At 46.3% G+C, this 27,846-nt stretch overlaps 1 protein-coding gene across 3 annotated transcripts in view; it reads right to left on the bottom strand.

The window, feature by feature from the left end:
- LOC129817780 (signal-induced proliferation-associated 1-like protein 1) overlaps positions 1-26,052 on the bottom strand; it is a 286,608-nt gene extending 260,556 nt beyond the window's left edge. For all 3 annotated transcript variants that reach the window (XM_055873334.1, XM_055873338.1, XM_055873335.1), the window contains exon 1: positions 25,776-26,052. The gene's annotated coding sequence lies outside the window, so the exon portion shown is untranslated. The remainder of the gene's footprint in view (positions 1-25,775) is intronic.
- Between the last annotated feature and the right edge of the window lie 1,794 nt (positions 26,053-27,846).

The following is a 27,846-nucleotide window of genomic DNA, read 5'->3' as shown; positions in this document are numbered from 1 at the left end:
CTTGACCCACGAGGAGATTCTCTGCTGTTACCGGAAAGCGAAGCTTGATTTTAGAAGAAGCTAATCACTTAGCTAACTAGCTACTAAATAAACATCTGCTAAATATGTCTGTGTGACCAATAAACATTTAATTAGCAAACAGAATGCACAACTGCAGAGCATTTATCACATTTTACACAGTTAACTTAATAGTTATAAGATATCTTGACAACAAACATTTAGTTGTTAATTTCATACTGTAACTAGATCAGCTGGCGTGAGCGGCACTACAGTGAGTGACTCAAGGCGCCGGTCTCTTGTCGCTGTGTGCTTGTAAACAAACACCACGTGACTGGATCCTACCGGTAAGCTTCGTAATGACAAATTGTGACCGGTGAAATGAACAACGCAATCTTCATTATCTCCTAACATATTGCACGAGACGACTGCAGGTATTTACTGAAAAATGTACTACAAATGTATGTTTTAAAAATATATAAAAAATAACTTCAAAAGACATACAGTACCAGACAAAAGTTTTAAAACACCTTCATTCAAGGGTTTTTCTTATTTTTTACTATATTCTACATTGCAGAATAATAGTGAAGACATCAAAATTATGAAATAACACATGGAATCATGTAGTAACCAAAGAGTGTTAAACAAATTAAATATATTTTTGAAGAATCTAAGTGGCCACCCTTTGCCTTGATGACAGATTTGTACACTTGGCATTCTCTCAACCAGCTTCATGAGGTAGTCACTTGGAATGCATTTCAAATAACAGGTGTGCCTTGTTCAAAATGTATTTGTAGAATTTCTTTCCTTCTTAATGCGTTTGAACCAATCAGTTGTGTTTTGACAAGGTACAGAAGATAGCCCTATTTGGTAAAAGATCAAGTCCATATTATGGCAAGAACAGCTCAAATAAGCAAAGAGAAACTACAGTCCATCATTACTGACACAAAGGTCTGTCAACACGGAAATTTTCAAGAACTTTGAAATTGTGAAGTTGAAGGAGCAACAACAGCTCAGCCGTGGAAGGCCACACAAGCTCACAGAACGGGACCACGGAGTGCTGAAGCGCGTAAAAATCTGTACTGTACTTGATTTCAACACTCCCTACATATAGTTCCAAACGGTCTCTGGAAGCAACGTCAGCACAGTGCATCAGGACTTTCATGAAATGGATTTCCATGGCCGAGCAGCCGCACACAAGCCTAAAAATCACCACGAGGGGCTATTTGGAAATAGCCACAGCATTACACGTCATTCTGCCAAACAGTGGTGTAAAGCTCAGTGGTGTAAAGATTGTACTCTAGCGCAGTGGAAATGCATTCTCTGGAGTGATTAATCACGCTTCACTATATCTGGCAGTCCGACGGACAAATCTGGGCTACCTGCCCAAATGCATAGTGCCAACTGTAAAGTCTGGTGGAGGTGGAATAATGGTCTGGGGCTGTTTTTCATGGTTTTCAGGCCCTTTAGTTCCAATGAAGTTGGAAGCATTTCTGACTGCAGTTGGACATTCCTGACTGCAGGAATGTCCAACAGAGCTGTTGCCAGAGAATTGAATGTTCATTTCTCTAGCATAAGCGGAGAACCGTTGTTTTAGAAAATCTGGCAGTACGTCCAACCAGCCTCGCAACCGCAGACCACGTGTAACCACGCCAGCCCAGGACCTCCACAACCGGCTTCTTCACCTGCAGGATCATCTGAGACCAGCCACCCGGACAGCTGATGTAAATGTGGGTTTGCACAACCGAAGAATTTCTGCACAAACTGTCAAAAATAGTCTCAGGCAAGTTCATCTGCGTGCTCGTCGTACTCACCAGGGTTTTGACCTGACTGCAGTTCGGCGTCGTAACAGACTTCAGTGGGTAAATGCTCATCTTCTATGGCCACTGGCACACTGGAGATGTGTGCTCTTCACAGATTAATCGCGGTTTCAACTGTACCGGGCAGATGTCAGACAACGTGTATGGCGTCGTGTAGGCGAGCTGTTTGTTGATGTTAACGTTGTGAACAGAGTGCCCCATGGTGGCGGCGCGGATATGGTATGGGCAGGCATAAACTAAAGACAACAAACACAATTGCATTGTATCTATGACAATTTCAATGCACAGAGATACCGTGTCCAGATCCTGAGGCCCATTGTCCACCACCATCACCTCATGTTTCAGCATGATAATTAATGCACAACACCTTGTCGCAAGGATCTGTACACAATTCCTGTAAGCTGAAAATGTCCCAATTCTTCCATTTCCTGCATCCTCACTAGACATGTCACCCATTGAGCATGTTTGGGATGCTCTGGATCGACGAGTACGACAGTGTGTTCCAGTTCTCACCAATATCCATCAACTTCGCACAGCAATTGAAGAGGAGTGGGACAATATTCAACAATCAACAGCTTGTTTAACTCTATCGAAGGAGATGTGTCACGCTGCATGAGGAAAATGGTGGTTACATCAGACACGTACTGGTTTTCTGATCCCCGCCCCTACCACTTATTAAGATGTCTGTGACCATAAGATGCACATCTGTATTCCCAGTCATGTGAAATCCATAGACTGGGGTCTAATGAATTTATTTAAATTTACTGTTTTCCTTATATGAACTGTAATGCAGTAAACATCTTGGAAATTATTATTTTATGTAGTAGATACACACAGCAAAAGTTTTAGGCAGGTTTGAAAAAAATGCTGTAAAGTAAGAATGCTTTCAAAAATATAATCTATTAACACATCTATTTATCAATTAACTAAATGCAAAGTGAGTGAACAGAAGAAAAATCTAAATCAAATCCATATTTGGTGTGACCACCCTTTGCCTTCAAAACAGCATCAATTCTTGTAGGTACACTTGCACAAAGTCACCGATTTTGTAGGCATATTGTCAGCTGATTAAACAAATGATACCATTTGTTAGGTGCTAATGACAGGTGCTAATGATAGGTGCTAATGATCATCAATTCAATATGTAGGTTGAAACACAATCATTAACTGAAACAGAAACAGCTGTGTAGGAGGAATAACCCTGGGTGAGGAACAGCAAACATGGTGAGGTTGCTGAAGACAGTTTACTGTCAAAGGTCATAAACCATGTAAAGACTGAGCACAGCAACAAGACAGAAGGTAGTTCTACTGCATCAGCAAGGTCTCTCCCAGGCAGACATTACAAGGCAGACAGGGGTTTCCAGATGTGCTTCTTCAAAAGAGCTTGGACAGCACAAAGAAACGGGCAACGTTGAGGACCGTAGACGCAGTGGTCGGCCAAGGAAACTCACTGCAGCAGATGAAAGACACATCATGCTTACTTCCCTTCGCAAACGGAAGATGTCCAGCAGTGCCATCAGCTCAGAATTGGCAGAAAACAGTGGGACCCTGGTAACACCCATCTCTCTGTCTGGAGAAGTCTGGTCAGAAGTGGCCTTCATGGGAGACTTGCGGCCAAAAAGCCACACCTCCGACGTGGAAACAAGGCCAAGCGACTCAACTATACACAATAAAAACACAGGAAATGGGGTGTAGAAAAATGGCAGCAGGTGCTCTGGACTGATGAGTCAAAATGTGAAATATTTGTCTGAAGCAGAAGGCAGTTTGTTCGCCGAAGGGCTGGAGAGCCGTAATGCATCTACAGGCAACGGTGAAGCATGGTGGAGGTTACTTGCACGTTTGGGGCTGCATTTCTGCAAATGGAGTTGGGGATACTTATCCACCATGCAATACCATCAGGGAGGCATCTGATTGGCCCCAAATGCATTCTGCAGCATGACAACGACCTCAAACATACAGCGAAAGTCATTAAGAACTATCTTCAGCGTCAAGAAGAACAAGGAGTCCTGGAGGTGATGGTAAGGCCACCACAGAGCCCAGACCTCATCATCGAGTCTGTCTGGGATTACATGAAGTGAGAGAAGCACTTGAGGCTGCCTAAAAGAACTGCGGTTATTTCTCCAAGATGTTTGGGCCAACCTACCTGCCGAGTTCCTTCAAAAACTATGTGCAAGTGTACCTGGAAGAAGTGATGCTGTTTTGAAGGCAAAGGGTGGCCACACCAAATATTGATTTGATGTAGATTGTTCCTTCTGTTCACTCACTTTGCATTTTTGTTCATTGATAAATATAAACATGTCTATTTTTTAAAGCATTCTTACTCCACAACATTTCACACCTGCCTAAAACTTTTGCACACTACTGTATATTACACACTTAACAGTTTGGACACCTACTAATTCAAGAGAGTTTATTTATTTTTTACTATTTTCTACATTGTAGAATAGTGAAGACATCAAAACATTTGGAATAATGCAGTAACCAAAAGTGTTAAACAAATCAAAATATATTTTAGATTCTTCAAATAGCCACCCTTTGTGCCTTGTTAGAAGTTAATTTGTGGAATTTATTTCCTTCTTAATCCTTTTGAGCCAATCAGTTGTGTTGTGACAATGTAGGGGTGGATAATATATATTTTGATTTGTTTAACTCTTTTTTAGTTACTACATTACTCCATAATTGTTATTTCATTGTTTGATGTCTTCACTATTATTCTAATGTAGAAAATAGTAAAGATAAAGAAAACCCCTTGTGTGTCTGTATATATATATTTATTAGAGCTGGACGATATGGCAAAAAGAATGATCACCATATCTATATAGTTTTTATTTCGATAACATTAATTATCACGATATTAATCAAATAATGTTTAAAAGGTGCATATCTGCTTCAAACTCAAGAATGCCTGAACAAACCGTGGTTAGAAACAGGTAGCCTAGTGGTTAGAGGCAGGTAGCCTAGTGGTTAGAGGCAGGTAGCCTAGTGGTTAGAGGCAGGTAGCCTAGTGGTTAGAGGCAGGTAGCCTAGTGGTTAGAGGCAGGTAGCCTAGTGGTTAGAGGCAGGTAGCCTAGTGGTTAGAGGCAGGTAGCCTAGTGGTTAGAGGCAGGTAGCCTAGTGGTTAGAGGCAGGTAGCCTGGTGGTTAGAGGCAGGTAGCCTGGTGGTTAGAGGCAGGTAGCCTGGTGGTTAGAGGCAGGTAGCCTGGTGGTTAGAGGCAGGTAGCCTGGTGGTTAGAGGCAGGTAGCCTAGTGGTTAGAGGCAGGTAGCCTAGTGGTTAGAGGCAGGTAGCCTAGTGGTTAGAGGGTTGGGCCAGTAACCAGCAGGTAGCCTAGTGGTTAGAGGGTTGGGCCAGTAACCAGCAGGTAGCCTAGTGGTTAGAGGGTTGGGCCAGTAACCAGCAGGTAGCCTAGTGGTTAGAGGGTTGGGCCAGTAACCAGCAGGTAGCCTAGTGGTTAGAGCGTTGGGCCAGTAACCAGCAGGTAGCCTAGTGGTTAGAGTGTTGGGCCAGTAACCAGCAGGTAGCCTAGTGGTTAGAGCGTTGGGCCAGTAACCAGCAGGTAGCCTAGTGGTTAGAGCGTTGGGCCAGTAACCAGCAGGTAGCCTAGTGGTTAGAGTGTTGGGCCAGTAACCATCAGGTAGCCTAGTGGTTAGAGAATTGGGCCAAAACCCAAAAGGTTGCTAGATCGAATCCCCGAGCTGACAAGGGAAAAAATCTGTCGTTCTGCCCCTGAACAAAGCAGTTAACCCACTGTTCCCCGGTAGGCCGTCATTGTAAATAAGAAGTTGTTCTTAACTGACTTGCCTAGTTAAATAAAAGGTTACATCTTTTTTTATTATGAGAGCTACACATGAAATTATACTTGAAGGAGAATTGTTCCATGTTTGCGGCCAGGGAGCACGTACCCGGGGTCAATTAAATTCATAAGCCTCTTGAAACCTTCCTTTTCGACTGTGCTGATTGGCTGCATGTCCTTAGCAATGCAATGCATAATAGCATTTGTGATGCCTTTGTGTTTTCGATGTTTGCTTGTAGGACATAAACGCTGTCAGTGTTGACTGCTTCGGGCAAACATCCCTAGATCGGCTGGTGCTTGAGGGGCGTTTATCAATACCGTGGCACAAACTCAAACTTCCTGCATGTTCCAAAGAGTGATTTTGCTTCAGATGTTGAAAAAGGTTTGTCGTATTACCAGACTTGGTAGCCACCTGTCTACGGCACAATTGGCACCGAACATTGCTCTGCTCTGTCAAACTACTGAAACAGTTCAACCTTTTTTAATCAATCATTTCTTAATTGGAAGCTGCTCCTTCTCCATGCCTGTCACTGCCACTGTTTTCACCTAAAAATCACTCATTTTTCGTGGTTAAATGGCATCTACTCCATCACTCGAGGTGCTAAGTGGTTTTTAGTGGGCGTCTACCTCTCCACGTGCATGTTGTCACTTCTCCGCACGTTCCTGCTGCGTCCCAGAGGTGAAATGGACTGCTCTACCTAATTATTCTATATCGACATTATCTAAAATGAATCTAAGTTTTTATATCGTTATTGAGGGAAGTAATTACCTAAATTATTGATATATCGCCCAGCCCTAATAAATCAATATATAATTTGTTTTTCTTCATTCAACACTCACACTACAAGTCAAAAATGATTTCCCCTTAACCCTATCAACCCTCCCCTAATTAGAGTAAACTAATGCACAACACTTAAGCTCTACTTCCAGCTTATACATACGATATATATTTTACAATAGTCATCTTTTGTTTGTTTCCAGTCCCATCCTTCAGCTCTCCTCAACCCCTCCCATCTCTCTCTGAACACCATCCAGTCCCATCCTTCAGCTCCCCTCAACCCCTCCCATCTCTCTCTGAACACCATCCAGTCCCATCCTTCAGCTCTCCTCAACCCCTCCCATCTATCTCCTAACACCATCCAGTCCCATCCTTCAGCTCCCCTAAACCCATCCCATCTATCTCCTAACACCATCCAGTCCCATCCTTCAGCTCTCCTCAACCCCTCCCATCTATCTCCTAACACCATCCAGTCCTATCCTTCAGCTCCCCTCAAATCTATCTCCTAACACCATCCAGTCCCATCCTTCAGCTCCCCTCAACCCCTCCCATCTCTCTCCTAACACCATCCAGTCCCATCCTTCAGCTCCCCTCAACCCCTCCCATCTATCTCCTAACACCATCCAGTCCCATCCTTCAGCTCCCCTCAACCCCTCCCATCTCTCTCTGACCACCATCCAGTCCCATCCTTCAGCTCCCCTCAACCCCTCCCATCTATCTCCTAACACCATCCAGTCCCATCCTTCAGCTCCCCTCAACCCCTCCCATCTCTCTGAACACCACCCAGTCCCATCCTTCAGCTCCCCTCAACCCCTACCATCTATCTCTGACCACCATCCAGTCCCATCCTTCAGCTCCCCTCAACCCCTCCCATCTCTCTCCTAACACCATCCAGTCCCATCCTTCAGCTCCCCTCAACCCCTACCATCTATCTCTGACCACCATCCAGTCCCATCCTTCAGCTCCCCTCAACCCCTCCCATCTCTCTCCTAACACCATCCAGTCCCATCCTTCAGCTCCCCTCAACCCCTACCATCTATCTCCTAACACCATCCAGTCCCATCCTTCAGCTCCCCTCAACCCCTCCCATCTCTCTCCTAACACCATCCAGTCCCATCCTTCAGCTCCCCTCAAATCTATCTCCTAACACCATCCAGTCCCATCCTTCAGCTCTCCTCAACCCCTCCCATCTATCTCCTAACACCATCCAGTCCTATCCTTCAGCTCCCCTCAAATCTCTCCTAACACCATCCAGTCCCATCCTTCAGCTCCCCTCAACCCCTCCCATCTCTCTCCTAACACCATCCAGTCCCATCCTTCAGCTCCCCTCAACCCCTCCCATCTCTCTCCTAACACCATCCAGTCCCATCCTTCAGCTCTCCTCAACCCCTCCCATCTATCTCCTAACACCATCCAGTCCCATCCTTCAGCTCCCCTCAACCCCTCCCATCTATCTCCTAACACCATCCAGTCCCATCCTTCAGCTCCCCTCAACCCCTCCCATCTATCTCTGAACACCATCCAGTCCCATCCTTCAGCTCCCCTCAACCCCTCCCATCTCTCTCTGACCACCATCCAGTCCCATCCTTCAGCTCCCCTCAACCCCTCCCATCTATCTCCTAACACCATCCAGTCCCATCCTTCAGCTCCCCTCAACCCCTCCCATCTCTCTCCTAACACCATCCAGTCCCATCCTTCAGCTCCCCTCAACCTCTCCCATCTCTCTCTGACCACCATCCAGTCCCATCCTTCAGCTCCCCTCAACCCCTCCCATCTATCTCTGAACACCATCCAGTCCCATCCTTCAGCTCCCCTCAACCCCTCCCATCTCTCTCCTAACACCATCCAGTCCCATCCTTCAGCTCCCCTCAACCTCTCCCATCTCTCTCTGACCACCATCCAGTCCCATCCTTCAGCTCTCCTCAACCCCTCCCATCTCTCTCTGACCACCATCCAGTCCCATCCTTCAGCTCCCCTCAAATCTATCTCCTAACACCATCCAGTCCCATCCTTCAGCTCCCCTAAACCCATCCCATCTCTCTCCTAACACCATCCAGTCCCATCCTTCAGCTCTCCTCAACCCCTCCCATCTATCTCTGAACACCATCCAGTCCCATCCTTCAGCTCTCCTCAACCCCTCCCATCTATCTCTTAAGACACAGGTGTCAAACTCATTCCACGGGGGGCCGAGTGTCTGCGGGTTTTCGCTCCTCCCTTGTACTTGATTGATGAATTAACATCACTAATTAGTTAGGAACTCCCCACACCTGGTTGTCTAGGGCTTTATTGAAAGGAAAAACCAAAAACCTGCAGACACTAGGACCTCCGTGGAATGAGTTTGACACCCCTGTCTGAACAACATCCAGTCCCATCCTTAAGCTCCCCTCAACCCCTCCCATCTCTCTGAACACCATCCAGTCCCATCCTTCAGCTCCCCTCAACCCCTCCCATCTCTCTCTTAAGACCATCCAGTTGAGTTCCATTTGCCATAACACATCAATTTGCAATAACATCTGCTAAAAATCTGTATGTGACCGATAAAATGTGATTTTATATTTTTCATCTTTCAAATAGTTGCATGTTGTGTTCATATTTTTGTTCAATATAGCTTAGCTGTAGATTGCATAACAACTTGCTTAGCTAGAGAAAATAAGGGAGGCTGAGTGAGATACAGAGAGAGACTCCTGGCTGGGAGACAGAGAGAGACTCCTGGCTGGGAGACAGAGAGAGACTCCTGGCTGGGAGACAGAGAGAGACTCCTGGCTGGGAGACAGAGAGAGACTCCTGGCTGGGAGACAGAGAGAGACTCCTGGCTGGGAGACAGAGAGAGACTCCTGGCTGGGAGACAGAGAGAGACTCCTGGCTGGGAGACAGAGAGAGACTCCTGGCTGGGAGACAGAGAGAGACTCCTGGCTGGGAGACAGAGAGAGACTCCTGGCTGGGAGACAGAGAGAGACTCCTGGCTGGGAGACAGAGAGAGACTCCTGGCTGGGAGACAGAGAGAGACTCCTGGCTGGGAGACAGAGAGAGACTCCTGGCTGGGAGACAGAGAGAGACTCCTGGCTGGGAGACAGAGAGAGACTCCTGGCTGGGAGACAGAGAGAGACTCCTGGCTGGGAGACAGAGAGAGACTCCTGGCTGGGAGACAGAGAGAGACTCCTGGCTGGGAGACAGAGAGAGACTCCTGGCTGGGAGACAGAGAGAGACTCCTGGCTGGGAGACAGAGAGAGACTCCTGGCTGGGAGACAGAGAGAGACTCCTGGCTGGGAGACAGAGAGAGACTCCTGGCTGGGAGACAGAGAGAGACTCCTGGCTGGGAGACAGAGAGAGACTCCTGGCTGGGAGACAGAGAGAGACTCCTGGCTGGGAGACAGAGAGAGACTCCTGGCTGGGAGACAGAGAGAGACTCCTGGCTGGGAGACAGAGAGAGACTCCTGGCTGGGAGACAGAGAGAGACTCCTGGCTGGGAGACAGAGAGAGACTCCTGGCTGGGAGACAGAGAGAGACTCCTGGCTGGGAGACAGAGAGAGACTCCTGGCTGGGAGACAGAGAGAGACTCCTGGCTGGGAGACAGAGAGAGACTCCTGGCTGGGAGACAGAGAGAGACTCCTGGCTGGGAGACAGAGAGAGACTCCTGGCTGGGAGACAGAGAGAGACTCCTGGCTGGGAGACAGAGAGAGACTCCTGGCTGGGAGACAGAGAGAGACTCCTGGCTGGGAGACAGAGAGAGACTCCTGGCTGGGAGACAGAGAGAGACTCCTGGCTGGGAGACAGAGAGAGACTCCTGGCTGGGAGACAGAGAGAGACTCCTGGCTGGGAGACAGAGAGAGACTCCTGGCTGGGAGACAGAGAGAGACTCCTGGCTGGGAGACAGAGAGAGACTCCTGGCTGGGAGACAGAGAGAGACTCCTGGCTGGGAGACAGAGAGAGACTCCTGGCTGGGAGACAGAGAGAGACTCCTGGCTGGGAGACAGAGAGAGACTCCTGGCTGGGAGACAGAGAGAGACTCCTGGCTGGGAGACAGAGAGAGACTCCTGGCTGGGAGACAGAGAGAGACTCCTGGCTGGGAGACAGAGAGAGACTCCTGGCTGGGAGACAGAGAGAGACTCCTGGCTGGGAGACAGAGAGAGACTCCTGGCTGGGAGACAGAGAGAGACTCCTGGCTGGGAGACAGAGAGAGACTCCTGGCTGGGAGACAGAGAGAGACTCCTGGCTGGGAGACAGAGAGAGACTCCTGGCTGGGAGACAGAGAGAGACTCCTGGCTGGGAGACAGAGAGAGACTCCTGGCTGGGAGACAGAGAGAGACTCCTGGCTGGGAGACAGAGAGAGACTCCTGGCTGGGAGACAGAGAGAGACTCCTGGCTGGGAGACAGAGAGAGACTCCTGGCTGGGAGACAGAGAGAGACTCCTGGCTGGGAGACAGAGAGAGACTCCTGGCTGGGAGACAGAGAGAGACTCCTGGCTGGGAGACAGAGAGAGACTCCTGGCTGGGAGACAGAGAGAGACTCCTGGCTGGGAGACAGAGAGAGACTCCTGGCTGGGAGACAGAGAGAGACTCCTGGCTGGGAGACAGAGAGAGACTCCTGGCTGGGAGACAGAGAGAGACTCCTGGCTGGGAGACAGAGAGAGACTCCTGGCTGGGAGACAGAGAGAGACTCCTGGCTGGGAGACAGAGAGAGACTCCTGGCTGGGAGACAGAGAGAGACTCCTGGCTGGGAGACAGAGAGAGACTCCTGGCTGGGAGACAGAGAGAGACTCCTGGCTGGGAGACAGAGAGAGACTCCTGGCTGGGAGACAGAGAGAGACTCCTGGCTGGGAGACAGAGAGAGACTCCTGGCTGGGAGACAGAGAGAGACTCCTGGCTGGGATACAGAGAGAGACTCCTGGCTGGGAGACAGAGAGAGACTCCTGGCTGGGAGACAGAGAGAGACTCCTGGCTGGGAGACAGAGAGAGACTCCTGGCTGGGAGACAGACAGACACCTAGCTGGGAGACAGACAGACACCTAGCTGGGAGACAGACAGACACCTAGCTGGGAGACAGACAGACACCTAGCTGGGAGACAGACAGACACCTAGCTGGGAGACAGACAGACACCTAGCTGGGAGACAGACAGACACCTAGCTGGGAGACAGACAGACACCTAGCTGGGAGACAGACAGACACCTAGCTGGGAGACAGACAGACACCTAGCTGGGAGACAGACAGACACCTAGCTGGGAGACAGACAGACACCTAGCTGGGAGACAGACAGACACCTAGCTGGGAGACAGACAGACACCTAGCTGGGAGATTGACAGCAGTAGGATTATCAAGGCAGTTGAGCAACATTTCTAAAGGTACTTCTGAAAGGCTAGATCAGGGGTGTCAAACTCATTCCACGGAGGGCCTTGTGTCTGCAGGTTTTTGGTTTTTCCTTTCAATAAAGCCCTAGACAACCAGGTGTGGGGAGTTCCTAACTAATTAGTGATGTTAATTCATCAATCAAGTACAAGGGAGGAACGAAAACCCGCAGACACTCGGCCCTCCGTGGAATGAGTTTGACACCTGTGGGCTAGATCTTCATTATCCACGTTGTGTGTGTGTGTGTGTGTGTGTGTGTGTGTGTGTCCCTGTGTTTTAAATCCAAATGGCAAGAGAAGAGACCGCTAATGCGCCAGGAGTTGGGATCAATTCCATTTCAATTCAGTCACTCCAGAAAGTAGCTTAAATACCAATTCCACTTTTCCCTGTAATGCACAGTACCGCAGGCTGAATCAAATCAGAGATTTAATTCCAAACTGACTGACTAACATGTCACTCTGACCATTCCAAGCGGGTGCTCATTCTTATTTAAAGCCTCCTAGATGTAAGTAGGACAGCCAGGGAGGCAAGGCAGGAGTTTTGGCAGTGGCTTCACACACACTCTCTGCATTCTAAAATGGCACCCTATTCCTTGTTTAGTGCACTACTTTTGAAAGGAGTCCTGGCCCTGGTCAAAAGTAGGGCACCAAATAGGATGTCACTTGGGATGCAATCCACAGAACTATTTGGCCAGCGCTCAAAGTCAGGGAAAAGACATTTCAAGCCTCCACTCTCTTCAGTTAGTGACTCCCCAGTTCAAGCCTCCACTCTCTTCAGTTAGTGACTCCCCATTTCAAGCTTGATTCTGGCTACCTTGGCTGCAAAGTGTTGAGATGAAACGAAAGCATGAACCTTTCCTCATATTCCCTCTCTCGCTCCCCCTCTCTCTCGGTCTACACCCTCCCAGTACCTCTCCCTATAGGTCCATCTCTGTCCATACAGAGACCTATAGGTAATGGGAGGGTGTGGCCAGAGAGAGAGAGAGACCTATAGGTAATGGGAGGGTGTGGCCAGAGAGAGAGAGAGACCTATAGGTAATGGGAGGGTGTGGCCAGAGAGAGAGAGAGACCTATAGGTAATGGGAGGGTGTGGCCAGAGAGAGAGAGAGACCTATAGGTAATGGGAGGGTGTGGCCAGAGAGAGAGAGAGACCTATAGGTAATGGGAGGGTGTGGCCAGAGAGAGAGAGAGACCTATAGGTAATGGGAGGGTGTGGCCAGAGAGAGAGAGAGACCTATAGGTAATGGGAGGGTGTGGCCAGAGAGAGAGAGAGACCTATAGGTAATGGGAGGGTGTGGCCAGAGAGAGAGAGACCTATAGGTAATGGGAGTGTGTGGCCAGAGAGAGAGAGACCTATAGGTAATGGGAGGGTGTGGCCAGAGAGAGAGAGAGAGACCTATAGGTAATGGGAGGGTGTGGCCAGAGAGAGAGAGAGAGACCTATAGGTAATGGGAGGGTGTGGCCAGAGAGAGAGAGAGAGACCTATAGGTAATGGGAGGGTGTGGCCAGAGAGAGAGAGACCTATAGGTAATGGGAGGGTGTGGCCAGAGAGAGAGAGAGAGAGACCTATAGGTAATGGGAGGGTGTGGCCAGAGGCCTATAGAGGAGAGGGAATCTCTACATGTTTTACTCCAGTCTCAGTCAAGTCTCTGTCCCTATAGGTCTATCTCTGTCTATACCCTCCCATTCTCTCTCCCTATAGGTCTATCTCTGTCTATACCCTCCCATTCTCTCTCCCTATAGGTCTATCTCTGTCTATACCTTCCCATTCTCTCTCCCTATAGGTCTATCTCTGTCTATACCTTCCCATTCTCTCTCCCTATAGGTCCATCTCTGTCTATACCCTCCCATTCTCTCTCCCTATAGGTCTATCTCTGTCTATACCCTCCCATTCTCTCTCCCTATAGGTCTATCTCTGTCTATACCTTCCCATTCTCTCTCCCTATAGGTCTATCTCTGTCTATACCTTCCCATTCTCTCTCCCTATAGGTCCATCTCTGTCTATACCCTCCCATTCTCTCTCCCTATAGGTCCATCTCTGTCTATACCCTCCCATTCTCTCTCCCTATAGGTCTATCTCTCTCTATACCCTCCCATTCTCTCTCCCTATAGGTCTATCTCTGTCTATACCCTCCCATTCTCTCTCCCTATAGGTCTATCTCTGTCTATACCCTCCCATTCTCTCTCCCTATAGGTCTATCTCTGTCTATACCCTCCCATTCTCTCTCCCTATAGGTCTATCTCTGTCTATACCCTCCCATTCTCTCTCCCTATAGGTCTATCTCTGTCTATACCTTCCCATTCTCTCTCCCTATAGGTCTATCTCTGTCTATACCTTCCCATTCTCTCTCCCTATAGGTCCATCTCTGTCTATACCCTCCCATTCTCTCTCCCTATAGGTCTATCTCTGTCTATACCCTCCCATTCTCTCTCCCTATAGGTCTATCTCTGTCTATACCTTCCCATTCTCTCTCCCTATAGGTCTATCTCTGTCTATACCTTCCCATTCTCTCTCCCTATAGGTCCATCTCTGTCTATACCCTCCCATTCTCTCTCCCTATAGGTCCATCTCTGTCTATACCCTCCCATTCCCTCTCCCTATAGGTCTATCTGTCCATATAGAGGAGAGGGAATCTCCCTCCATCTCTCCAGTCCAGGTATTCCCAAACTGGGGTATGCCAAATAAAAATGTGATTCACATTTTCAAACAGTCCATTTATATTTTCTAACAGGCAATACATTTGGGTGAGGTTCCCCTTGCCTGAGTAGCCTCGTTTCACTGCCAAAATTCAAATTAAACCATCTAGTGTTCAGCGAAATAACAACACAATGTCAAATACAGGTAGCCTAGTCAAATCATTAACATCCAATCACATTAACCGTTACTCTCTCACGGGAAACCTTCACTCTAGCGCAGACATTTAGAAAACGAAACATGACAATTTGAAAAATAAGCCACGGGAGTTTTTTGGAGCGAGAATAAATAGGACTTGAGTAGTAATACTGAACTGCCACAGCTCCTGATACATGTCCGTTACGTTTATGGGGGGGGGGGGGGGTTAATTAAGGAAGACATCCTCTTCTGCAAACCACTGGTAACCAGGACAACATGAGAGGATATTTTTAAAATACTGGATAACTTTGTGACATCAAATGGACTTTGGTGGTCAAGATGTGTTGGTATCTGTACTGATGGCGCAAAAGCTATGACAGGGAGACAGTGTGTAGAGGTAACGCGCGTGCAAGCAGTTGCTCCCGACGCCACTTGGGTACACTGCAGTATCCACCCAGAGGCTCTTGCTGCCAAAGGAATGCCTGACAGCTTGAAAGACGTTTTGGACACTACAGTGAATATGGTTAACTTTGTTAAAGCAATGCCCCTGAACTCTCGTGTATTTTCTGCATTATGCAACAATATGGGCAGCGACCAAGTAACGTTTTAACAACACACAGAAGTGCGCTGGTTATCAACGGGCAAAGTATTGACACGTTTCTTTTAATTGAGAGACGAGCTTCACGTTTTTTACTGACCATCATTTTCACTTGTCTGACCGCTTGGATGATGAGGAGTTTCTCCCACGACTGGCCTATCTGGGTGATGTTTTTTCGCCTGAATGATCTGAATCTAGGATTACAGGGACTCTCCGCAACTACATTCAATGTGCGGGACAAAATTTAGGCTATGGTTAAGAAGTTGGAGCTCTTTTCTGTCTGCATTAACAAGGACAACACACAGGTCTTTCCATCATTGTATGCTTTTTTTGTGTGCAAATGAACTCAAGCTTACAGACAATGTCAAATGTGATATAGTGAAGCATCTGAGTGAGTTGGGTGTGCAATTACGCAGGTACTTTCTCGAAACAGACGACACAAACAACTGGATTTGTTATCCCTTTCATGCTCTGCCTCCAGTCCACTTAACGATATCTGAACAAGAGAGCCTCATCGAAATTGCAACAAGCGGTTCTGTGAATATTGAATTTAATCAGAAGCCACTGCCAGATTTCTGGATTGGGCTGTGCTCAGAGTATCCTGCCTTGGCTAATTGCGCTGTTAAGACACTGATGCCCTTTTCAACCACGTACCTATGTGAAACTCTCAACTCCCACTCCTCTAATATATATATAAATAATCCTCAACTCCCACTCTTCTATATTCTCCTCATCATCTCTTCCCTATGGTGAGTATCACAAGTATTCACCTCCCTTATATAATAAATAAATAAACATTTGCATTACAAAGTGGGGAAACTAAATAACTGAAATATAATTGCTGCTTAAGTATTCACCCTCCTTGTTCAGACAAGCATAAATTAGGTCAGGAGTAAAATTTGGTTGAACAAATGACATAATATGTTACATGGACTAGAGGTGGGAATGTATATTAGAAATGGACATTAGTATTCAATTACATGGGACACTTTTTTGTAAAGATTTTTTTTTTTTTTTTTTTTTAATGTTAGAGGTTCCATGTGTAGCAAGTGAAGTAAGAGATTTATAAAATCAATGCAAAATGGAATTAAAATGACAGAATTAAGTTGGCTAAATGAGAAGGAGTATACTATAATGATCAACCAATAGGAAGGCTGTTGTTTCATTTGAATGGAGTTGTTGTAGACAAGTTGCCTACAGGGAGCATAGCAAAATAGCCTCAATTAGCCTTGCTACTTTAGCTAGCTAGCTGGCTTATTAAGACGGCTAACGTAGCTAGCTAGCTTCTTTACAACGATTTGATGCAGTCAAGACAGGCACTAGCAGATGTTATGATAACCTATGGCAGCAAACAGTTTGTCTAACTAGCGCGAGTTGGTTTGGCTACTTTCGCTCTCCCTCCCTCTCTCGTCCCACACGCACACCGGCCCCTGCTCCTCTCTCGCATCACACACGCACACCGGCCCCTGCTCCTCTCTCGCATCACACACACACACCGGCCCCTGCTCCTCTCTCGCCCCACACACACACCGGCCCCTGCTCCCCTCTCGCCCCACACACACCGGCCCCTGCTCCTCTCTCGCTCTCCCTCCCTCCTTGCACCACACACACTGGCCCCTGCTCCTCTCTCGCTCTCCCTCCCTCCTTGCCCCACACACACACCGGCCCCTGCTCCCCTCTCGCCCCACACACACCGGCCCCTGCTCCTCTCTCGCTCTCCCTCCCTCCTTGCCCCACCACACACACCGGCCCCTGCTCCTCTCTCGCTCTCCCTCCCTCCTTGCCCCACACACACCGGCCCCTGCTTCTCTCTCGCTCTCCCTCCCTCCTTGCCCCACCACACACACCGGCCCCTGCTAATCTCTCGCTCTCCCTCCCTCCTTGCCCCACCACACACACCGGCCCCTGCTCCTCTCTCGCTCTCCCTCCCTCCCTCCTTGCCCCACCACACACACCGGCCCCTGCTCCTCTCTCGCTCTCCCTCCCTCCTTGCCCCACACACACCGGCCCCTGCTTCTCTCTCGCTCTCTCTCCCTCCCTCCCTCCTTGCCCCACACACACCGGCCCCTGCTCCTCTCTCGCTCTCCCTCCCTCCTTGCCCCACCACACACACCGGCCCCTGCTCCTCTCTCGCTCTCCCTCCCTCCCTCCTTGCCCCACCACACACACCGGCCCCTGCTCCTCTCTCGCTCTCCCTCCCTCCTTGCCCCACCACACACACCGGCCCCTGCTCCTCTCTCGCTCTCCCTCCCTCCTTGCCCCACCACACACACCGGCCCCTGCTAATCTCTCGCTCTCCCTCCCTCCTTGCCCCACCACACACACCGGCCCCTGCTCCTCTCTCGCTCTCCCTCCCTCCCTCCTTGCCCCACCACACACACCGGCCCCTGCTCCTCTCTCGCTCTCCCTCCCTCCCTCCTTGCCCCACCACACACACCGGCCCCTGCTCCTCTCTCGCTCTCCCTCCCTCCTTGCCCCACCACACACACCGGCCCCTGCTCCTCTCTCGCTCTCCCTCCCTCCTTGCCCCACCACACACACCGGCCCCTGCTCCTCTCCCGCCCCTCCCCCACCCTTCTGCTGGAACAGAGAAATGCAGTACACAGGTTCGGGTGAGTCTCCATTGACGTATTAAAAAATATTTAAATTGTAAAACAAATATTACTACTCCTTTAAACCACACTTATTTCAACTATCTGAAAAACATGGACTTACTTTGTGTGAATAATAGGGATTGACATGATTTTTGAATGACAAAAATGTCCCACATAGATACAACGTAAGGTCCCTGAGTGAAGTACTGAATTTAAAGCACCGATTCAACTACAAAGACCAGGAAACTTTTTGAAAGTCTCATAAAGAAGGGCAGTGATTGGTAGATGGGTAACAATAACAAATCAGACATTGAATATATCTTTAAGCATGGTCAAGTTAATAACGATGCTGTGGGTGATGTATTAAACCACCCAGACACATCAAAGATACAGTCGTCCTTCTGAACTGAGCTGCAGGACTGGAAGGAAACTGTTCAGGGAGTTCACCATGAGGTCATTGGTGATTTTAAAACAGTTACAGAAAACTGAGGCTGGATCAACAACATTGTAGCTACTCCACAATAACGACCTAAATGACAGAGTGAAAATAATATAAAATATTCCTAAAAATAAATCCTGTTTGCAACAAGGCACTGAAGTTAACCTGCAAGAAAACACAGCAAATAAATACACTTTTTGCCCTGAATGCATAGCCTTATGTTTGGGGCAAATCGAACACATTACTGAGTAACTACCTCCTTATTTTTAAGCATGGTGAATCACTGCATCACTATATGGGTGGTTATGCTTGACATCAGCAAAAGACTGGGGATTGTCAGTGTAAAAAGAAATGGGACGGAGCTAAGCACAGGCAAAATGCTAGAGGAAAATCTGGTCAGTCTGCTTTCCACCAGACACTGGGAGAGGAATTCACCTTCCAGCAGAACAAACGCCTACAACACACCGCCAAATCTACACTGCAGTTGCTTACCAAGAAGACAGCGAATGTTTTAACTATTTCACAATCCAGCTGTGCAAAGCTCTTAGAGACTCGCTGACAAAAAGTTGTTTCTAACATCAAATATAATTGTATTTGTCACGTTTCATAAAACAACAGGTGTAGACCAATAGTGAAAGGCTTACTTACCGGTCCTTTTTCCTTTGTCGGTGATCAGTCCCACCACCGACATGTCATCGCCAAACTGGATGATGGTGTTGGGAGTGGTGCGTGCCAACACAGCCGTGGGTGAACAGAGACTAACCACACATCCCTGAGGGGCCCCTACGTTGAGTGTCAGTGTGACAGAGGTGTTGTTGCCTACCGTCATCACCTGGGGGCAACCCGTCAGGAAGTCCAGCATCCAGTTGCAGAGGGAGGGGTTTAGTCTCAGGGTTCTGAGCTTAGAGGGGACTATGGTGTTGAATGCTGAGCTATAGTGAAAGAACAGCATTCTTACATAGGTATTCCTTTTGTCCATGTGGGTGAGGGCAGTGTGCAGTGCAAGAGAGATTGTGTTTAATGTGTATCTGTTGGGACAGTTGAAGTTGGTCCAGGGTGTCTAGGATGATGAGCCATGACCAGCATGGCTCATCATCCTAAAGCATTCAAAGCATTTCATGGCTATAAATGTGAGTGCATGGGGCAATAGTCATTTAGGCAGGTTACCTTGGTGTTCTTGAGCACAGTGACTAAGGTGGTCTGCTTGAAACAAGTTGGGACTACAGAGCTGGTCAGCGATAGGTAGAAAATGTCAGTAAAGGCGCATGCTCCGAATACGTGTCCTGGTATTCCGTCTGGCCCCGCGGCCTTGCGAATGTTAACCCGTTTAAAAAGTCTTACTCACATCGGCTACAGAGAGCGAGATCACCGTCATCTGGAAGAGCTGGTGCTGTCATGCATGGTTCAGCGTTGCTTGCCTCGAAGCAAGCATAGAAGGCATTTAGCATTGCTGGGCAACTCGCGGCTGGGTTTCCTTTTGTAATCTGTGATAGTTTGCAAGCCCTGCCACATCCGTCGAGCATCAGTGCCAGGTTTTGGTACCATTCCCCAGATCTGTGCCTCGACACAATCCTGTCTCGGAGCTCTATGGACAATTTCTTTGACCTCTGGGCTTGGTTTTTGGTCTAACATGCACTGTCAACTGCGGGACCTTATATAGACAGGTGTATGCGCCTTTCCAAATCATGTCCAAACAATTGAATTTACTACAGGTGGATTCCAATCAAGTTGTAGAAACATCTCAAGGATGATCAATGGAAACAGGATGCATCTGAGCTTAGTTTTGAGTCTCATAGCAAAGGGTCTGAAGCCTTATTTCCAGGTAGCCTAGTGGTTAGAGCATTGGACTAGTAACCAAAAGGCTGCAAGATCGAATCCCTGAGCTGACAAGGTAAAAACAAAATGTGTCGTTCTGCCCCTGAACAAGGCAGTTAACCCACTGTTCCTAGGCCGTCATTGAAAATAAGAATTTGTTCTTAACTGACTTGCCTAGTTAATAAAGGTAAAATTAATAAAAAATGTAAAAAGCGATGTGTTTTTTTATACATTCGCAAAAATTTGTAAAAACCTATTTTATCTTTGTCATTGAGGTATTGTGTGTAGATTGATGAGGGTAAACATTATTTTATACATTTTAAAATAAGGCTATAATGTAACAAAATGTGGAAAAAGTCAAGGGAAGGGGTCTGAATACTTTCTGAAGGCACTGTATGTTAAGTCACTGTGGGGACTTATAAGCATCCAGATTGGGCAGCTCTAGCCTTTAGCTCAGCATGAATGTTGTCTGTAATCCATGGTTTCTGGTTGGGGTATGTACGTATGGTCACTGTGGGGACAAAGTCGTCCATGGTTTCTGGTTGGGGAATGTACGTATGGTCACTGTGGGGACGAAGACGTCCATGGTTTCTGGTTGGGGAATGTACGTATGGTCACTGTGGGGACGAAGTCGTCCCTGGTTTCTGGTTGGGGAATGTACGTATGGTCACTGTGGGGACGAAGTCGTCCATGGTTTCTGGTTGGGGAATGTACGTATGGTCACTGTGGGGACAAAGTCGTCCATGGTTTCTGGTTCGGGTATGTACGTATGGTCACTGTGGAGATGAAGTCGTCCATGGTTTCTGGTTGGGGTATGTACGTATGGTCACTGTGGGGACGAAGTCGTCCATGGTTTCTGGTTGGGGTATGTACGTATGGTCACTGTGGGGACGAAGTCGTCCATGATTTCTGGTTGGGGAATGTACGTATGGTCACTGTGGGGACGAAGTCGTCCATGGTTTCTGGTTGGGGTATGTACGTATGGTCACTGTGGGGATGAAGTCGTCCATGGTTTCTGGTTGGGGTATGTACGTATGGTCACTGTGGGGACGAAGTCGTCCATGGTTTCTGGTTGGGGTATGTACGTATGGTCACTGTGGGGACGAAGTCGTCCATGGTTTCTGGTTGGGGTATGTACGTATGGTCACTGTGGGGACGAAGTCGTCCATGGTTTCTGGTTGGGGTATGTACGTATGGTCACTGTGGGGACGAAGTCGTCCATGGTTTCTGGTTGGGGTATGTACGTATGGTCACTGTGGGGACAAAGTCGTCGATGCACCTCTTAATGAAGTCGGTGACTGATGTGGTAAACTCAATGTGATGAATCCCAGAACATATTCCAGTCTGTACTAGCGAAACAGTCCTGTTGCTTAGCATCCGCTTTATCAGACCACTTCTGTATTGAGTGTGTCACTGGTACTTCCTGTTTGAGTGTTTGCTTGTAAGCAGGAAGCAGAATAATAGAGTTATGGTCTGATTTGCCAAAAATATATTGATTTACTCAGTGGGGAAATGGAAGTAAGCATTTTGTTTGAAGGTGTATACCATGTGTATCCCATACATACCACTAATACTTATCTAAATCAAGGTATAGTAGTGTTTTGTCAATTATTATTTTCTTGAAATAAAATAAAAAAATGACAGTATTTTGTGTAGACTGTGGGCAAAAAAAAATACAATTCAACCCATTTTAATCCCACTTTGTAACACAATGTGAAGAAATCTAATGGGGTACTTATGATACTCCATGCATCTCTCTTCTCATTCCTTGACCCCTTTCCTCACCCCCTTCCCTCTCTTCTCCTCGTGTTATGCTGCCGTGTCATCCACATTTACCCTCTAGCCATAAAATCCCCTGTCCTGACGGAGTACTGAGGTTAAGGAATGGGATTTCTCCTGCAAATGCTTATAGTTTCTGGGTGGGTCGTCTGAGTGGTTACAGAGGAGATCCTCTTTGTACAGGATCATTTAATAGGCCCTCTAATCCAGTTTTCAATCTTTTGAGAGAAAAAAAAAACAGATTATCTTGCTCCTTTTTTGAATCAATGATCTCTGTCAAGTAACCGCAATTGAGGGAAGAGTACATTACTGTAGGAGAGATCCTAATAATCAGAAAATGTGTTAACTGCCCCTGCTCTGTTCTTTGTAAATTGGTTTTGTGGTCTCATTATGTTAAAGTTATAGTTTATTTTTTTTGTGGGGGGGGGGGGGGGGGGGGGGGGGGGGGGGGGGGGGGTCAGCCATGTAGACAATTATGATTATAGGTTATCGATTGTGTTTCTCAGTGGTATGGAATGTGTACTGTATGTGGATGGTGATGTATAAGGCCTTGTTTAAATCTCCCATCCCACAGTGGCAGGTCTGAACCCTACCATAACAAACCCGGACATGCAGTCCGAGCCGGCACTAAGCAGAATGTTGTTGTCGCTGATGCACACCCCAAATATGCACCTTGTGTATTCTAGTATTCTAACTCTCAACAGTAAGTTGAGACCCCAACTGAATTCCTTTAGATGTAAACACACATAGCTTTGAGAAAATGATTCATACCCCTTGACATTTTGTTGTGTTACAGCCTGAATTCACTATGAATTAAATATATATTTTAAATCTCACTCATCGACACACAATACATCATAATGTCAGTGAAAACGTGTTTTGAGACATTTTTGCTAATTTATTGAAAAAAAATGAAATACAGAAATATCTCAGTTACATAAGTATTCACATCCCGAGCCAATACAAGTTAGAATCACCTTTGGCAACGATTACAGCTGTGAGCCTTTGTGGGTAAGTCGCTAAGAGCTTAGCACAGTTGGATGTACAACATTTGTACATTATTATTATTTTTAATTGTTATTCAAGCTATGTTTGTTGATCATTGCTAGACAATCACCTTCAAGTATGGCCATAGATTTTCAAGCAGATTGAAGTAAAACGGAGAAACATTCACTGTCTTCTTGGTTAAGCAACTCCAGCGTATATTTGGCCTGGTGTTTAAGGTTGTAGTCCTGCTGAAAGGTAAATTCATCTCCCAGTGTTTGGTAGAAAGCAGACTGAACCAGGTTATCCTCTAGGATTTGTCCTGTGCTTAGCTCCATTCTATTTATTTAATCCTGAAAAACTCCTGTTGATTACAAGCATACCCATAACATGATCCACCCACCACTATGCTTGAAAATATGGAGAGTGGTACTCAGTAATGTGTTGTATAAAACACTCTGTATTCAGGACAAAAAGTGAATTGCTTTGCCACATTTTTTTGCAGTATTACTTTAGTGCCTTGTTGCAAACAGAACACATTTTGAATATTTTTTATAAATGTACATGCTTCCTTCTTTTCAGTTTGTCATGTAGGTTAGTATTGTGGAGTAACTACAATGCTGTTGATTCTTCCTCAGTTCCATCACAGCCATTAAACTCAGAAACTGCTTTAAAGTCACACTTGGTCTCATGGTGAAATCCCTGAGTGGTTTCCTTCCTCTCCAGCAGATGAGTTAGGAAGGACACCTGTATCTTTGTAGTGACTGGGTGTATTGATTAGGCTTGGCCAGTATACCGTATATATTGCATACTTGGGTATTTGGAAAAAGCCACAGGATGGTTCTTCAATACCGTTTTTTTTAAATGTGGAAAAAGGGGTGTGAATACTTTGAAGGCATTGTATCATTATTCTTTTTGTAATTTTACGTGGGCCGCCAGTTGCCCATCCCTGTAATAGGTTTGCCATTTGGGACAAAGCCCAGATCTCAGGCAGTCTTGGCATTATGAGACTGACGACAGCAGAGAAGATGAGATGTTCACTTGCAAATGTGTTAGGATTTTGACGCAAACAGGCAGCATGACAGACTGCATCTAAAAGCTACCTATCTGCTGCCCGAAATTAATCTGTAATGCTATGTTGTTTTTCAAGCCTCTCTGAAAACCAGACATGTAGAACCAATCACTGCTGAACCAACCACACAACTCAACCACTAGTCTGACAAATGAATACAGATGGGCTCCTGTTGACATATCCATTTAGAGGCCGTTACGACCGTGTGTGTCCATCCCCTGAGGAGAGAGGCTGCACGCCACAGGTGGACGACCCACCAGTAACACACAGGGACGGCAAAGCACTGGCAGGGGGGGGGGGGGGGGGCCTAACAAATTACCGTTTTGGTCCGTTGTGGTGATTACGTCATCCCCCAAACCATCACAACCAGGTGTAAGCATGACACACGCACTTCCAAAAACACCATGTGAGCAAGCAGTGCCTTGTGGAATGTAATTCCTACAAATAACAAGTCTATTTTGTGATTTTGAGCAACAGTATCCACTACTGTAATACAAGTCTCATCTGTCTGTTGCTTATTCACTCCTACATTCCAATGATTTTAGAACAACCTACTCCCCCCCCCCCCCCCCCCCCCCCCCCCCCCCTCAAAGACCAGCCCCTCAAAAATCACCCACACACCCTTCTGCTGCCTTGGCTTGTCTTCTCAACAATGCATGAGAACACCACCCACGCACCCTGCAGACGAGAAACAGTAATGCAAAACTGGTCAACCATCATATCCATCAAAGTTCCTCCTTCAATGAAGAATGTCTTAAAATAAAAATGTTAAAAAAGGGGGGGGGGGGTTTGACACACAGATGTGACAACAAATAAGGAGGTTAAATAAGTGATGTTAAATGGAGAGATCAAGTAGTTTGTGATGTGGATGTTTCCATAGAGAGCCTACTAAATTACTACTAGTATTATTAGTTTTCCAATTATATGGGTTATTTCCCTATACAAATCTTCTTATTCCATACCTACCTACAGTGTGGGCTTTAGGGGTGCCTGGGGGTGATGACCAGTGATGACCAGGTAAGGTGGCCAGGTAAGGCGACCTGGTGAAGCTATGTAACCCGAGAAGGGGCCCTGTGGCAATGTTCCATTACCCAACAATTACCATTAGGCATCAAACAAATGGTTATGATGTTTATCTAATCTCTGGATCCTGTTATTGTCAACGACCATTGTTGTCCACATTTCTGACTGACAACAAAATGACTGGGGCTAAACTTTCCTGCGAGCGTGATATAACTTGGGCTAAAGGGTTCTGAAATGTGCTATATGAATTTTCTGGGAAGATTTTCAAGTCAATTAATATACAAAGACGTCATACCTATTATTTCAATATCACTAACGTTATTATAAGATTGGCATAAAAAAAAATAACCTGCTAGTTATTATGAGCAATCAAATTGTGCAAAACAATATCGAGTTGCCCCCACATCCCATGATTCCCAAACCAAGGGGGCAGCTGGTTCAAGTCAGCCAGCAGCAACGCGTGGTCATTTTGTTGTGAAGGAGAGAGAGATGCCAAGGGAAAACAATTGTCGCGAAAATCTGATTATTCAACTTGAGGCGATGTGCGGAGGTCTGCTTCAGGAGAGACGTCAAAAGTATAGCTGCATCAGTGTGTCTCCGATAGATTTCATGTTATGCATGGCTAGCAAATGAATGAATACAACACAACGTGCATCTTTCGTCGTAACTAAACTTTTCACTCCCAATTTTCAGCTGCTCCTCAATATAACGTTTGTTGTATCTATCTTTAACTCATTTCAATTGAACAGTAATTGTATGTACATTTATATTAGCTAACTGTATAGCCCATACCACAAATATACATCCGTCGGTTTTCTGAAAATAACGGAATATTTTCTCCACCTCGCCACAGCACAGTGTGCATCATGGCATGCTATGCTATTAATCTAACCGAAGCAGAAAACTCACCTTTCCTCTCTCCACCTCCGCCGTTCTCTGAGAGACACAGATTCCAGGAAAACCTCTATCACAATGTTTGGCCACAAAGTGAGCGTCGAGTCTCTAGATTTTCACCACGACAACGTCAAAATAGTATTGTCTTTTCTTATCCGTTGTTCCCCTTACTCCAGTTTCTCCTTCCTTTTGAGATCGTTCAAAACTTCGAAGTTCATACACAAAGTTGCTTGACAGCCTCCGTCGCGCTGCAGCTGCTGGAGAGATGAGGTCACTGCAAGTCAACTCTTTAACGCTGCAGCAACTCTCGCGATAAGCAGGAAGGAAAATAACGCAGATCGGAAAAGGATGGAGAGAAAGACCGTTCCGTTGCTCTGGCAACAGCAGCCAGCTAAACTGCTATGTAACGCAGTAGGCAATGAATCCCACCAATTCATTGTCAACTGGTGTGGCATTTCAGGGGTTTTTTTTCTGTCGTTTTAGCGTTTCTTCTTAGTTCAAATCAAAGACATGTCTGGAACATTCTGGGGCAGAATTACAAACGGCTGATCTGTCATGGTCAACATCACCCCATTGCTTTCACTTTCCACTGGGGTGATACCAACCATCTCATCTCAGCAGTTGCACTGGTAGGCCTAATGTTGCCGCTAGCTTAATTAGCAGGCAAACAGACTTTGATACACAATCTTACCATCAGGTAAAATACTTCCGACATGGTAAATGTTGCATTCTGTTGTACTACTTTCAGCACCAGTATGTCTTCGTCTGTGAATTTGTCTAAAGTTATCAAACGTATCGGTGGCACATTTTGCAAATGATTGGTCCATCTACCCAGGCTTGTTCTTCCACTTACAGATTTACATATTTTGTTGTTATAAATTTGGATTAAAATGTATTGAATTGTCTTTTTCTTCAACAAATACTCTGTAATGACAACGTGGAAAAACAATTTTACAATTAAAGATGAATGAAAAATAAAACACTAATGTATCTTGATTTGGTAAGTGTTCAACCCCTGAGTCAATACATGTTAGAATCACCTTTGGCAGCGATTACAGCTGTGAGTCTTTTGAGTAAGTCTCAAAGAGTGATTACAGCTGTAAGTCTTTTGGGTAAGTCTCAAAGAGTGATTACAGCTGTAAGTCTTTTGGGTAAGTCTCAAAGAGTGATTACAGCTGTAAGTCTTTTGGGTAAGTCTCAAAGAGTGATTACAGCTGTAAGTCTTTTGGGTAAGTCTCAAAGAGTGATTACAGCTGTAAGTCTTTTGGGTAAGTCTCTAAGAGTGATTACAGCTGTAAGTCTTTTGGGTAAGTCTCTAAGAGTGATTACAGCTGTAAGTCTTTTGGGTAAGTCTCAAAGAGTGATTACAGCTGTAAGTATTTTGGGTAAGTCTCAAAGAGTGATTACAGCTGTAAGTCTTTTGGGTAAGTCTCTAAGAGTGATTACAGCTGTAAGTCTTTTGGGTAAGTCTCTAAGAGTGATTACAGCTGTAAGTCTTTTGGGTAAGTCTCTAAGAGTGATTACAGCTGTAAGTCTTTTGGGTAAGTCTCTAAGAGTGATTACAGCTGTAAGTCTTTTGGGTAAGTCTCTAAGAGTGATTACAGCTGTAAGTCTTTTGGGTAAGTCTCTAAGAGTGATTACAGCTGTAATTCTTTTGGGTAAGTCTAAGAGTGATTACAGCTGTAAGTCTTTTGGGTAAGTCTCTAAGAGTGATTACAGCTGTAAGTCTTTTGGGTAAGTCTCTAAGAGTGATTACAGCTGTAAGTCTTTTGGGTAAGTCTCTAAGAGTGATTACAGCTGTAAGTCTTTTGGGTAAGTCTCTAAGAGTGATTACAGCTGTAAGTCTTTTGGGTAAGTCTCTAAGAGTGATTACAGCTGTAAGTCTTTTGAGTAAGTCTCTAAGAGTGATTACAGCTGTAAGTCTTTTGGGTAAGTCTCTAAGAGTGATTACAGCTGTAAGTCTTCTGGGTAAGTCTCTAAGAGTGAATTATCTGTAAGTCTTTTGGGTAAGTCTCTAAGAGTGATTACAGCTGTAAGTCTTCTGGGTAAGTCTCTAAGAGTGATTACAGCTGTAAGTCTTTTGGGT

This window comes from Salvelinus fontinalis, chromosome 20, assembly GCF_029448725.1.
Source record: "Salvelinus fontinalis isolate EN_2023a chromosome 20, ASM2944872v1, whole genome shotgun sequence".
In the NCBI taxonomy this organism is placed as follows: Eukaryota; Metazoa; Chordata; class Actinopteri; order Salmoniformes; family Salmonidae; genus Salvelinus; species Salvelinus fontinalis.
This window is presented reverse-complemented; position numbering and strand designations above follow the sequence as displayed.